Source organism: Octopus sinensis, linkage group LG13 (genome assembly GCF_006345805.1).
Source record: "Octopus sinensis linkage group LG13, ASM634580v1, whole genome shotgun sequence".
Taxonomy (NCBI): Eukaryota; Metazoa; Mollusca; class Cephalopoda; order Octopoda; family Octopodidae; genus Octopus; species Octopus sinensis.
In genome coordinates, this window is record NC_043009.1 from 28308539 (window position 1) to 28318235 (window position 9697).

The following is a 9697-nucleotide window of genomic DNA, read 5'->3' on the forward strand; positions in this document are numbered from 1 at the left end:
AAAACATCAAAGTATAAAAATTAAAAAAAGGGATTTTCAAAGTTGATGTTATTTGGTTAATGCTCAAAGGGAGGAAAAGTTATGAAGTGTAAGTTACAGAATAAGTATAAGATTTTAAACAGAGTCTTTTGTTGGATATTGAGAAAAATCTAGGGAAGAGAGAAATGAATGGAGGAAAGGAGATCAGAAAACAGAACCAGAAAAAAACTCATTTATATATATATGTATATATATGTGTGGGTGTATGTGTGTGTGTATGTATTTGTGTGTTTATGTCCCCATAACTTAGTGGTTTGGGAAAAGAGACTGATAGAATAAGTGCTAGTCTTACAAACAATAATTCCTGGGTTGATTTGTTTGACTAATTAGTCGAGTTGGTCCAGCATGGCTGCAGTTAAATGACAGAAACAAATAAAAGAATGAAATAAATAATATATATCATCATCATCATCATCATCATCATTATCATTTAACACGTGTTGTCCACGCTGACATGGGTTGGACAGTTTGGCCAGAGCTGGGAAGCTGGTGGGGCTGCACCAGGCTCCAATCTGATTTGACAAGGTTTCTACAGTTGGATGCCCTTCTTAACACCAATCTCTTTATAGTATGTACTGGATGCTATCACATGGCACTGCATTGGCACTTTTACACACACACACATATATATATTCTTTTTTCCTTTTCTTTTATTTGTCACAGTTATTTGTCTGTGGCCATACTGGAGCACCACCTTCAGTTGAACAAATCGACCCCAGGACTTATTTTTTGTAAGCCTAGTACTTAGTTTATCATTCTGTTTTATCGAATTGCTAGGTTACGGGGACGTAAACACACCAACATTGGTTGTCAGGTGATTGTGGGGGGACAAACACACACACACACATATATACACCAGGCTTCTTTCAGTTTCCGTCTACCAAATCCATTCACAAGGCTTTGGTCAGCCCGAGGCTATATGGTGCCACGCAGCAGGACTGAACCTGGAACCATATGGCTGGAAAGCAAGTTTCTTACTATACAGCCACTCCTGCATGTATGTATGTATATAGAAATTTGTTTTGTACATATGAGGTTCTGAAGTTCTGGGAATGATTTCTTTGAATGGCACCTTGGGCAACTTTATTTACCATAATTTTGGGCATGATGTTGGACCACTCCAGCCCATGCCATCATGGAAATGCAGACATGAAATAATGCTACTGCAGCTACTACTGCTACTGTTGTTAACGATGATAGTGATGATGATGATGACAATGGCAACAACAGTGTCGAAGATGATATATATTTGAGTGTGTATAAGCATGTTCTAATGGCAGACGGTTAATATCCTTGTCATCTACACCCTTGACAATGCTCATATGTATTCTACACCTAATATTTAAACTTGTGAACTCATTTCCTTTGTTTGCTTTAAATTTTCTTGTTCCTTTTTTGTTTTATTTGCTCTTCTCTATTCTAATTTATTCTTTTGTGTATTATCCTTATAAATATTATCATCATCATCATCATCATCATCATCATCATCATCATCATTATTATTATTATTATTATTGTTATTATTATTATTATCATTATTATTATCATCATCATCATCATTATTATTATAATTATTATTATTATTATTATTATTACTATTATTATTATTATTATCATCCTCATCATTATCATTATCATCATCATCATTATCATCATCATCATCATCATTCTTCTTCTTCTTCTTCTTCTTCTTCTTCTTCTTCTTCTTATTATTATTATTATTATTATTATATTATTATTATTATTATTATTATTTTTATTATTTTTATAATTATGTTTATTATTATTATTACTCTTCTTATTAAGATTCCATCTTTAATAATACGAAACCTGTATTTTTCGTTTTTGTTTTTGTATTTTTTTTTTTTTTTGCGAGAGTGAGCAGTTTGATTTTTCTTTAAAATAGCAATGCCAATTTTCATCTGATTAAAATTTAAATTGGATGTCAAAACTAAATTAAAGATGTCCAGTGCCAGATTAATACAATGCCATATGATTATTGTACTCAGGAGTGCATTAGTATTCATAACTCTCATTATTTTATGTTGTTGTTCTTGTTGTTGTTGGTGTCGGCAGTTTTCTTTTTCGCTTGTATATTTGTTTATGTTTGTGTTTTTGTTATAGTCTATAAAACCTTGCCCTCTTTCTCGAGGACTATCACGGCATGTATGCGTTTGTGTGTGTGTGTGCATATATATGTGTATGTGTGAGTATTCGTGAATGCATGCGTGTAATTGCGTATGCCTGACATTATTGTAACAAGTGCATGAGTGTGTATGAGTGTATGTTTATGTGTGTATGTGTTTGTTTAAACTATAATGCCTTGCTCTCTTCCTCACACCATTGGTGTATCTCAGCATGCATATGTGTGTGCATGTATGCATGTGCAGTGTGCGTGTGTGTATGTGTATGTGTTTGCATCTAGGTGTGTATATGTCACTGCATGTATGTGCGATTGAATATGCCTCACACTTTTGCAACAGGTGTATTTCTTTTAGCGTGTGTGGGTGTATCAATGTAACACTGTATCTGCATGTGTGTATGTAACACTGTGTGTATATAGTGTCTATGTGTATAATACTCAATGCATTTGTGTTTATTAGTGTGTGTGTGTGTGTGTGTTTACATGCATAGAAATATATATATACATACATGCATACATAAATACATGCACACATAATATACAAATATATATACACACACACACACACATATATATGTATATGATAAAATAAGGACCAGTTGTGTCCTGGGCCTATGTAATCAACTTACCCCTTCCCTAAATTTGCTGGCCTTGTACCAAACTTTGAAATCAATATATATATATATATATCCATATATATATATATAAATATTGATATACTTGTTCTTTTATTGTTTTACTTGTTTCAGTCATTTGACTGTAGCCATGCTGGAACAGTGCCTTTAATCATAAAAACTGCCCCCAGGACTTATTCTTTGTAAGCCCACTAGTTATTCTATCAGTGTCTTTTGCCAAATCTCTAAGTTACGGGGACATAAACACATCAACATCAGTTGTCAATCAATGGTGGGGGATAAACTCAGACATAAAAACATATACATGTACATATATACATGCATATATATGCATACAATGGGCTTCTTTCAGTTTCCATCTATCAAATCCACTCACAAGGCTTTGATTGGCCCAAGGCTATACTAGAAGACATTTACACAAGGTGCCATGCTATGGGACAGAACCCGGAACCATGTGGTTGGTAAGCAATGAACCAGCCACTCCTTTGCCTATATATCTATATATATCGTTTTACTTATAAATGTCTTGAAAACTCCTCACAGCCTTGGCTTTGTTATCTCTTTTTGTCTAACACACACACACATATATTATATATCTAATATATATACAGAGAGAGAGAGAGAGAGAGAGAGAGAGAAGATATATATTTGTTAAAGAAAACAACAAACTTTAAGGCAAGGTAAACATCTCAAGTCATATATATTATTATTGGAAAAAATTTAAAGTCTTCCAGTGGTTTCTGATGATGGAATATCCCATAATCTGGGATATCCCAGAAACAGATGTAAGACTGAATTTTTTCCAATAATAATAATAATAATAATATATATGACTTGAAATGCTTGCCTTGCCTTAACGTTTGTTGTCCTCTTTAACAATTATATATCCGCTATATTGGAAATCTGCAATGGTTCCATAACTACCATCATGGCTATAACCTTGGAGCCCTAGTGATCTGTTACAGCACTTACCTGGCATACCTAACCATTTAGATAACCTGTGAACTAAATCCCAATATTTTGCATATATATAGATAGTAATAATTTGCGGTTACAGTCAGTTGAACTTGTCATGCTACCAGAACCAAAGGTTATCCTCATGTGTTCTTGTAGGAAAATGGAAAGTAAACTATGAATGTTAATCGTAATTTTAATTTTAGCTTAAGTTTTTTAATAGTTCTTTTCTCTTTACATATTCCATTTTAGTACATATTTTTGATAAGGTTTTTAAAAAACCGAAACATGTAAAAGGAAAATTAAAATGCACCCAATTTTAAGAAAGTAGCATTTTCGTTTTTGCTTTTCATAAATATATAGATCGCTAGCCACTATACATTCTTTATTTTCTCTCCTTGTTTCCTTCTGTGTTCCTTTCCGTGGAAGAGCGTAGGCTTGAAATGTTAAAGACTTTTTCACTTCCCAATCGCTATACTAATACATCTGTTTGCTGTCTACACCACCTGTCTTCGTCTTTTGTTTTTTCATGAATTCTCCCCTATATATATATATATATATATATATATATATATATATATATATATATATATATATATATATATACATATATATTATATGAGATGATTATAAGACCAGAATTCGATTTGATTCCAAAAATAATGCTATCATCTTCAACTCAATACCAGTGTAGGAAGTTTCTTTGAATCAGTTCACTTTGAAACTGTTGTAAAGTGATGAACCGTTGATAAAATCACAGTGACTAGGATGCACAACTGCATACAGAGTAATGTGTATTTGGTGCAGTAGAAACGTATGTTGGTCATTGTTATATGAAGTTTTGATGTATATATATATATGCATATATATGCACACACACACACACACACACACACAGCAGTGTGTGTGTATGTCACAACATCGTGTATTATTATGTGAATGCTATTGTATTTGTGTAAGTGTGAGGTTGTGTATATCTGTGTGAAAGTATGTCCGTTTCTTTCTGAGTACAGAAGACTTACATACAAGCATAATCTGTCTATGTATCTGTTACTGATAAGTGTGTGTATGTGTGTGTGTGTGTGTGTTTGTAAAGGTTTCTATTTGAATGTTTGTGTATAAATGTTGTATTTGCAGGCATAATATTTGCATAGACAGAATTGCACAGACAGATTTGTATATATATGATATATGCGGTGCTCCAGCATGGCCACACTCAAATGACTGAAACAAATAAAAGAATACACACACACACACACATATATATGAATGTATATATATATGCGTGTGTTATATATATATATATATATATATATATATACATATATATATATATGTATCTATATACATGCCTGTCTATCTGTCTATGTGTGTGTGTATACTCATATATATATATACATGAATGTATGTATGCATATATATTCACACATATATGCATATGTATGTGTGTATGTGTAAATATGACTGTAGTTTTGTTTCTCTATTATAACATTCTATTATTAACTTTTGTTTTCACAACTCCCCATTCAAGTCAATCTAAGTCTGTTACACTGGCACATGGCTAGTTTCTCTTATCATTTCATACCTATCTATCTATCTATCTATCTATCTATCTATCTATCTATCTATCTATCTATCTATCTGTCTGTCTGTATGTCTGTCTGTCTGTCTGTCTGTCTATCTATCTATCTATCTATCTATCTGTGTGTCTGTGTGTCTATCTATCTATCTATCTATCTATCTATCTATCTATCTGTCTGTCTGTCTGTCTGTCTGTCTGTCTGTCTGTCTGTATGTCAGTCTATCAGTCTGTCTGTCTGTCTAGCTGTCTTTCCATCTATCCATCCATCTGTCTGTCCATCCGTCCATCTGTCTATCTGCTTGATTGTCTGTCTGTCGGTTTATCTATCTATCTATCTATCTATCTATCTATCTATCTATCTATCTATCTATCTATCTATCTATCTATCTATCCATCGTTCTATCTATCTATCAATCTATCCATCCATCCATCCATCCATGCATCCATGTCTGTCAGTTCATTTATCTATCTATCTGTCTGTCTGTCTGTCTGTCCATCCATCTATGTATGTATGTATGTATGTATGTATATATGTATATATGTATATATGTTTGTATTTACGTATGTATATATGTATGTTTGCATGTATGTACATACGTATGTATTCGTGTGAGTATTTTGGCAAATGTAAACAACAATATTCATGAGAAATAGAGTTTAGATATATAATTTTTTTTTACTACTTCGAGTTTTCTGATGAGAATTTGGGCTGGCCACAAAATGGTGACTTCTGGCTGCAGGAAATCTGCTTCAATAAAGTCCATCTAACTCTTGTGAGCTTGGAAAAGAGGATGTTAAATTATGATGATGAGGATGACGAGATGATGAGGATGATGATGATGATGATATGATGATGATGATGATGATGATGATGATGATGATGATGATGATGATGGTGAGGATGATGATGATGATGATAGTGGTGGTGGTGGTGGTGGTGGTGGTGATGATGATGATGATGATGATGATGATGATGATGATGATGATGATGGTGGTGAGGATGATGATGATGATGACAATGATGGCGATGATGATGAAAAGTGAAGAGTTGAGAGACTAAATGCTGTAATGAATTCAGGTTGGTGCTCTATTATCTCAGTCGCCATTGTTTCAATTGTGCTCAGTTTCGTGCCACGATTTCAAATAAACCCCACATCAGATATTTTCTCTCAACCTCTTTTTGCCATCCTGAACCATTTTGTCTAATCAACAATCCTGCAATTAAAATTCAAATTAGAGTAATTTCTTTTTCCAAAAACGTTATAATGAAATTTACATCGGCGTAGGAGTGGCTGTGTGGTAAGGACCTTGCTTCCCAACCAAATGGTCCCAGGTTCAGTTGCACTGTGTCATACCTTCTCTTATAGCCATGGGTTGACCAAAGCCTTGTGAGAGGATTTGGTAGATGGAAACGGAAACTGTGTAGTCTCCAGTTCAATCCTCCTGTATAGCACCTTCATCAAACACCTTTCACTATAGCCCCAGGCTGACTAAATCCTTATGCGTGTATTTGACAGATGGAAACTGTATGTATATATATGTGCATGTGTGTATGTGCATCATTGTGAGTGTATGTGTGTGCATGTGTATATATGTGAGTGCATCAGTGTGTGTGTATATGTGGACATTTGTGTATGCTTGTGTATGTGTGTGTGTGCATGCACATGACTGTATCATTGTGTGTATGTGCATGTGTTTCTCTGTGTGTGTGTGTGTATGCGTGCGTGTATTTCTCTGTGTGTGTGTGTGTGTGTGTGAGAGAGTGTGTATGTCTGTGTTTGTGTGTATGTGTGTGTATGTATGCATGTGTGTGTATGTATGCATGTGTGTGTATGTATGCATGTGTGTGTGTGTTTCTCTGTGTGTATGTCTGTGTTTGTGTGTGTGAGTGTATGTGTATGTGTGTATGTGTGTGTTTCTGTGTGTTTCTCTGTGTGTGTATGCATGTGTGTGTGTATTTCTCTTTGTATGTGATTGTGTATGTCTGTGTTTGTGTGTGTGTGTGTGTGTGTGTATCTCCTTCACTTGGCCTCATGTGCTAATTGCCTCAACTCTCACTTCATACAAGCAATCTTCCATGGAAACATGTCAAGCTAGTATATTGTTTGTGTTCAGAGGAGTCAGAGAAACATCCCCTTGTTAGGAAAAAGATTTTTAAAATAAGGCTAACAACAGGAAGAGCACCCAGATGTAGAAAATCTGCTTCACCAAGGTCTCAGCTAACCTACGCAAGTATGAAAATTTGGACGTTAACATGTTGATGATGGTAATGATATTTATGTCATTGTAACTTAGTGGTTCATCAAAAAGACCAATAGAACAAGTATAGGTACTCTGTCGATTATGATGACTAGGGGTCCAGGCGATCTGATCAATGGAACAGCCAGCTTGTGAAATTAATGTGCAAGTGGCTGAGTACTCCACAGACATACGTACGCTTAATATAGTTCTCAGAGAGATTTCAGTGTGATACAGAGTGTGACAAGGCTGGCCTCTTTGAAATACAGGTGCAAATCATTTTTGCCAGTGGATTGGACTGGAGTAATGTGAAATAAAGAGCCTTGCTGAAGAACACAATGTGCCACCGAGAATTGAACTCACAACTTCATGATCGTGAGCTGAATACATTAGCCACTAAGCCACCAGACTTGAAAAATATATCCTGGGTTGATTTGGTCAACTAAACCAGTGTTTCTCAACCGGGTTCTATATGACTTCGGGGGCGGGGCTCATAAGATTTGGGTTGGTGAGGTCCATGCAAGCAAAACAGTAAATTTGGGATCCACAGAAATATATTAAGGACCCATGAAAATATTTTGGTTTAGATGTATTTATTGCAAGAAATTGCTGTGTTTCTTTCTCTTACATTTTCCATGACACAATCTACAGAAGTGAATGTGCGACAAACAAAATAGGAATTTTGAAGGAAGTATCTATAAACCTATTTTTTATACATTGAATGGCTCTGGGGGTCCACCAGAATAAGATTGTATCAAAGAGGTCCATAGGTAAAAAATGGTTGAGAAAAACTGAACTAAACCCTTCAAAGCAATGCTCCAGCATGGCCACAGTCTAGTAACTGAAACAAGCAAAAGATGATAGATGGAAGATTGATGGAGCAAAGAATTACTGATTTGGTTGGAACCATTTTCCAAAACCAAATGCAAATTGTTCCATCAATCTTTCCTGAAACAGACCTCAGCGCCAAATTTTTCCAGAAGTTTTGAATTTGAAATCAGATCAAACTGGAGACATTCTGCCCCTTCAAGTCAATTTGCAACATTAAACTCCCATAAGAGCAACCACAAAGTACTGGATGTAGTAATTGTTTAAATTCTGCTTTCTAGATTATTCCATACTGTCTTACTCAACATTTTTCTCACACTTACGTGCTGAAGGTGCTTCTGCACATTGTCCCCAAATGCAGAAGTTCATTTTATCAGGTAGATTAAGCAGCCATTTTAGGTGTTTCAGTCCCTATTGCTGCAGTACCAGAATTACCTGGAACTACTCACCGATGTAAGCAAACAAAGCTTGTGCAAAAGCTTTGTTGTGTTACATGTTGTGACTCTGGGCCAAATGTTTCTATCATCCTCAATGCTTGTTCTGTCCTTCCTCTTGTGCTCTATCTTAAGCCAAGTGTAATGGCTTGATTTCTTTCCATAGATTTGAAATATCGGCGATCATTTATAAAGGATTTTATACTACATGACTATCCAATTTAGTACTAATTAATATATCAATAATTATGGATTGATTAATGAAATTCAGCTGGAAACCAGTCTACCTTGTGACTATTCTCTTCTTTAAACTACAAAGTGATTAGATCGATCATTGGAAATTGTGAGTTGTGTAAGTGTTATAAGCGGAACCCTTGTAGCTCCTAGGAGGTAATATTGATAAAACATTTATAACCTTGAATACATAATGAACAATTTCACACAGCTGTATGCAGTCATTAATTAATATGATAACAATATCGAGTAAAGTGATGAATAGCAGACTTGTTAGAGCAGTGGACAAAATGCTGATGGTATTTGGCTCAGCTCTGTACATTCTGAGACGTTCAAATCCTGCTGAAGTCAACTTTATCTTTTATCCTTCTGATTTCATGAAACAAATTACCCATCAGGCAACGAGGAATTCTGTCTGTTTCATTTTCTTTCTGTTCTGAGTTCTAATCCATCTGTGATGAACTTTGACTTTCCTTTTTTTCAAGGGCCTATAAAAATTACTAATTTAAGACCATGGACTGGTGGCACAGTTAGAGGGTCAGCTAAGATGAGTTGCAGAGTCAACTCTGAGTCTTAGTATTCTTAGTCTTAGTAACAGCAAGCTGCATGA

At 34.9% G+C, this 9697-nt stretch overlaps 1 long non-coding RNA gene across 1 annotated transcript in view; it reads right to left on the reverse strand.

Annotated features, from left to right (window-relative positions):
• Window positions 1-563: 563 nt before the first annotated feature.
• The window catches only part of LOC118765730, a 17720-nt gene continuing 8586 nt past the window's right edge, over window positions 564-9697 (reverse strand). The window contains exon 3 of the long non-coding RNA XR_005001600.1: window positions 564-614. This is a non-coding gene — a long non-coding RNA (uncharacterized LOC118765730). The remainder of the gene's footprint in view (window positions 615-9697) is intronic.